Source organism: Teleopsis dalmanni, chromosome 2 (genome assembly GCF_002237135.1).
Source record: "Teleopsis dalmanni isolate 2A chromosome 2, ASM223713v2, whole genome shotgun sequence".
NCBI classification, from domain to species: Eukaryota; Metazoa; Arthropoda; class Insecta; order Diptera; family Diopsidae; genus Teleopsis; species Teleopsis dalmanni.
In genome coordinates, this window is record NC_051847.1 from 8,084,199 (window position 1) to 8,090,677 (window position 6,479).

The following is a 6,479-nucleotide window of genomic DNA, read 5'->3' on the forward strand; positions in this document are numbered from 1 at the left end:
CAATAGGCTTATTTTCTGTACCGGTGAAAGTCTCTATTTGTAAGTCGGGCTGCTACTTGTAGATACACCTACATCTATCAAACTATAAAAAGTACAATGCAATGCTTGGATATTTCATATTACCTGAAACCCTTATATTTTCCACAATCGTTTATATATAGGTATTTTTAATATAATTATTTTTCTGATGGTAGAATAAGGGCTTATAATTATACGGAGATTTAAACGTAAGCAACTATAACAATAATTATTTGAGTTGATAAGTTATTATATTCCACATACTCTGAATTTACAATAAAATGTATATGAAATATATTAACTTTATTTAAACTACAACAGTAATTCGCAATCATGAAACTTTGTTTATGTTTACTTATATACCACGGGATATCAATATAGAGAGCATAAAAATATGTTCGCACAAATAACTGAAATCTCAATTTTGCAGAACAATCTTCCATGTCCAATGCACAGATTGCTATCGTCAGAAAAAAAAAGTACAAATGTATCTACACAGCACTGCTTTTATTAAAACAAATAATGTGATTTCAGTTTCTGAATAATTGTAAATTTAAAGCTTTACCAAAAAGAAGATACGAACAGAATAACTACAAGTGCCGCAACAGGCACTCAAATAACAGCGCTGGATGGGATGCATCTGCAACGCTGGCAACAGCACAGCAACACGTACGCATTCGCAGAGATACTTGTACTCGTAAAAGTAAATTATGTGATTTTCATGATAAAAATTGTTTCCATTCCTCGTTGCATTTATTATGGTGGAATTATGGGTGATGATATGGCCTGATTAGTGGCGTGCTCTTCTTAGTGCTGCACTAACTGTTAACATTAATATTAACATTAACATTATGCCAAGTAAGGATGCTATCATCTTCCATAAACATAACTAACTATTGTTTAGTGGCAGCCAAAACCAAATGCAGATAGGTCAGCTTGCTTATACTTGTTTATAGTTGTGTGTTGAAGTGTTTCATTCTTAATAATGGGCTTACAAGATAATTGCAAAATAATTACAAGAAACAGTAATCAAAAATGGAAACCCATCCTTTAAAGAAAATATTTACAATATTTTCAAATTATTTTATTATACCTACGTATATATTATAGTAGTCTATCTATTGACTAAATCTAGTACAATACGGACGCAATAATTGAACGGAATTTGATGCGCTAACAGTCCTAAAGCAATGAAAATGGTTTATGTTAAATCTACTTTATTGAATATATATGGACTTTACAAATAAAACTAAGCAAAAGTATCGTTAAAGACATGTCTAGTTTTGGATAGCCATAAATCTTTTACACATCTTCTTCTGATGAATTTGAGCATTCTATTCTGTTGGAAGTTTTTTTTCATTACATCTCAATATATATTTAGGAAGCATTTAAAGAATATAGTCGTAGCAAACCAACAAATTGTAAAAGTGACCCCGACAATGATATGATAATATCCCTCACCCAGTAATGAAATCATTTATTGATGAGATTAAACATATATATATATATACATATTACGTACGTAATTATGTCCTTGCAGGAGGACATCATTATAAATAATGCTGAATGATTAAAAACAATCTGTTGTAGATGTCGTTCCATACACAATTCGCATCTTCAAATTTAAGTTCCACCATTCGTGACTATATCATGACCAGCTTACTAGGAAGCTTTGCGCTTTGGATATTGCGGGTCATATTTTTCTGGCAGTCCTATTGTTCTGAAATTTGTTAGTCATCATAAAGTTATTTAAAAAAATCTGATAATCAATAATTCGATGTACATAATAAATAAGTAATACTGCAACGTTCTCTATATATTTGTAGAGAAACTTCTGAATTTTAGACAATTATAAGTTGTCATAGTATACAGTTTTAGTTATGGCCCCATTTATCATTTTCTACACATTTGGCCTTTTGTGACTTTAAAAAGCCTATATAGAAATACTACCAGTTGATATTGAAATATATAAGGATGCAACTATATCAAAAGTAATCACAAAATCATATAACACATTCTGGTATGAAATCAAACAAAAAAGATTAAATTACTAAACTAGGACTTTACTTATATGGTACAAGGATTGGCGGAGCATAAGAAGATAGCTGGAGGGAATATCTCTTAGTGATTTTATTCTTTAAGAAATTCAAACGTCACTGCAGTTAAAACTTTAATATCATTTCGGGTAAAATTATTACCAACCGCAGTCAGATGATAGCAACATATGCGGTATGTTTGCATTTTGCATATGACAAGCAGTTTCATGCAACAAAGCTGATAAGACTTGCTCTAGAAACAAACAGATTCATGCAACTTGTTGCAAGTACATGACTGTAGTAGAAAGCAACATCAAACAGATATCAAACAACGTTTTGATGTTAATATAAAATTTTTGTTGGTTCAAATAGTTAACGTTTCGCCGTTGAACGTTCAAGATGCCTTAGTTGAAGGAACCAGATTGGCTTTTAAAAGCGTATAAACAATCATCTTGAGATACTCGTATATTTCAATAGGAAATTATTTCTACGTCAGAAGAACTTACTTTAACTTAAAATCAATATTATTGCTGTCATAATACATACCTGTACAAATACATAAAGTAAACTAACTAATTATTGACATAAAAATTGCCTGGGTAACTGACTCAGACTGTCTATTCGTCTATCTAACTGCCCGCTTATTTACATATGCTGTGTTTTGTATTACTGACACGCAATGAAGCTCAACAAAAATGACTGAAAAGCTTATAAACACCGTAAATACTGATTTTGTTGTCTTTCTACTTGTCGGCGCTTAGATTTTAGCTGACGGTTTCTTCACAGACAATCCGTCGCTCTATTTGTTTGGCTCTCATAAATTGTCATTTGTTGTCATTTACCTGAACATGCAAGCCGCGTCCCTCTGTGCAGGCAACGTTTTTTTCGGGGTTTAATTCTATTATTGACGTACGAGTAATTTGTTTGCATGAGTGCAATGACCGAATTATTGATTTGAAGGTTTGTCTTTTTTAGAGGATATGGACAGGTGCTTTTCCAATAATATATTCTTACTTATCGAATTCGTAAACTAATATAACATCATGAACGCAATTATTCCAGCAAATTTCTTTAAGTTTTTGTAAAAATTTTCATATATCCAATCAGATTTTTAATTTTGGTTTTGCCTATATATAAAAATAATATTATCCGACTATTGCAACTTCAATGCTTCCTCAAATTTTAAAGATTTATTGCGGAAAACTTTTTGATTTCCCTTATTTACAGAACAATTAAAGAGGCTTAAAGTGTTTTTATAGTAGTCAAACACCTTGTAGAACAAAACACTGAATATATATGGTATATAACATCTGAACCTTACAAAACAAAAACAAAGCCATTCTGGCTTTCAATGGAAAGCTAAAATTGCTCTTGTTGAATAGCTCCTAGCTCCGATAAATATTAGAAAATCCTGTACCAATATTCTTGCTTAGAGTGAAGTTATGTAGATATATCTTATTGAGATATTAACACAAGGTGAGATATGTTGAGAAGTCTATAAGAAGTCTATATATTAATAGCCGGTCGATTACTAATATGAGTAGAAAATTATTGAATATCGATTTAATTGGAATTCAGCTAAATTATGATTTAGCTCCCGTTCACCGAATTGAATAGATGAACTATTTCTTGCATGATTATCTTCAGATTTACAGCACTCAAATCAAGCATGACCTCACAGATAGCAAAGTATTACAGGGTTTAGATTTGTCCGTTGCTGCAATATACTACACCAGTTCGTCATGAGTTTCGAACAGAATTTTCAGAAAGGTAATACCCTTCATTTTTTGTTTTGCCTTCTTGAAATGTTGGCTTAATGGCTTTTATTTAAACAAACTCTGTCATGAATTATATATAGAGAATAACTGTTATCATCCAATGTTTGCTTTAATCATACACTGAACGGAAAAGTTCCTATAAAAACCTTCTAAAAATGAATAAGATATATCACATCAATATCTGCAATCGGTATCGATTAAATGAAAAAATTCCATTTACAGATGCAATTAATATTGAAATATTTCATTTTCATTGCGAATATATTTACACATAGCAGCTAGTAATTCTACATAACTACTCAATCCTTTGCTAGCACTCCTAAGTGAAAAACAATCTCACTGTGGGAATATATCTACCTGAACGCAATAAATAACTTAATTGATTGCATTAAATAAATATCCATGATATATGAATCTATCTTCCATTCATTACTTTTTTTTTTTATATTCATCTACATTAGGTTTTACTGGTTTGGTGCGTGGAAGATGGAAACAAGAAACAATAAAATATGAACATAAAAACGTATTTTTCTCATGTGTGAAAACGCAAAATGGGGTTCAATAGCCCAAGAAGTGGGTCAGTGGTATTAACGAGAGCAGTGAAGTAATAAAGTCAACGACTTTAACCCACTCAGGTCGTCATCTAAATAATTACCTAATGAACAAAAAAGTCACAAACTGTGCTAAATAAAATACCAAATAAATTAAATAATTTTATGAAAACAACCGCAGCGCTTGTCTGTCTGTCGCTGAGTCGGTCCGGGTGCGTGGAAAAAACTCACTGTGATCACAAAGCAGAAATTTTATGCGAATTTGGCTCAAAGCAATTGCTTCTGCGTTAAATGAAGAAGAAAGTATTTTTATATTAATTTGGCTGAGATATTAAAAAAAAAAATTTATGGAAATTGATTTTTGTCAAAATGTTTTAAATAAACTGTATTAAATAACTTTAGATGCCAATAATAAAATGAGTGAAGGAGAAAGTTTTCACAATTGAAAATTTTTATGCACAGAGAAACATTCTTATCAAATTTTATATATCTTACTGCTATCACCTGATATTACTCATTTGCCTTCCTTTTGATTATTTTGTTTTTAGTACAGTAAGCTGGCACTTTGGCTTTTGTTCACATAGATTTAACGTCTTAACGTAGAAAAACAAAATATATCTTCGTGAATAGATAAATTCTTAATTAATAAAGAATTTAATTATAATAAATCAATACCAAATATTGTCTCATAAATACAGGATACTTAGCAGAATCTGTTGCATTTCACTAGAAACAATGAGCTACATTTTATTTTAAATTTTGGGTTTCAAAAAACTGTAGACACGGTGGGCACAACATTTGGTAACACAGTGACAAAAACATATTCGAATATGACATTATTAACAACCTGTAGAAAGTTCTGGAGAAAGTAAAATGTGTCGTTGGTTATGACTATTAATAAAGCTTTTATCTAACACAATTAGGAAATTAATGATGATTAGGTCAGTTTTTTTGATAAAGAAATTTTGTTGTTTAATTTTCTTTAAAGGACTAACAACTAAATTATTATTGCACCTTTCTTAACCAAACAATTTATGAAAAAATCTAACTTATATAACAAAATATCATTTACCGTCAAAATACTTCTCTTGCTAGCAAATAAATTAATTAAAATTCCAATTGTTACAACAGCTAAACTTTTCGTCAGCTTTAGATATGCCTGAAACACTGCCTCATTCATATACATGTACCGTTCAAACCCTACTATTAGAATTGCCGGTCACAAAAGGTGGAGAAATGTGTTATCTATTTGTTCACTCACTTATAGGTACCCTTAGGAGGAAGCTCTCCCTTTCTAAAAAGGAGGCTTTCGGACCAAAATGCAATTCTCTTGGAATAATTTGAGTGCCCATATCAATACATACACGTATACTGTAGTATGAAATCCTAAGAAAGTCGATCTTTTAGCAAGACCACTTGTACCCTAGCGGCTTCGTACATCTCAAAACACTCTGTCGTAGAAAACGATTTTAATCAAAAAAAGTGGAAAGGCTGCAGTAGAGAGCACTTTAATACCTATATCTCTCGAAAATCCTCTACAAAGTTGAAACCCAAAATTTTAAGGATTATTGGAATAGAAACACTGAAGTTGAAGGATATTATACTAAAGACCTGGTTACTATTATCAGTGAAAATGGGACTTTTATTTCAATCCCCTGAACTTTTTGAACAACATTGTAAATACACGCTTGGAATGAACGTCATACCAGTTGTGACTTGATCGAATATTGTTGCATGAGATTGGGTGGATTTATTATAAATCCATCAGCAAAATAAAGTAGGTACTTTGTTTGTATGAAAGTGGCGCTTCTTTATAAGCTAGATTCTTTGTCTGAAGTAAATATATTATCATCTAATTCCTAACAGTCTGATATAAAAGCAATAACATAATACTTGTATCTGGTATGAAGCAAAATTAATAACAAAAATATATCTCGATCAATATATGTTATATAATATATTATAACTTCATTAAGAGTAATAAATCTAGTAAAATTGAAAAGTGAAAAGTGATAATGGCATTATCTAACACTAATAGATCAAAGTCTAGAAATAGTTTTTTGAAGTTGTATATATCACAACGTATATAGTGAAAA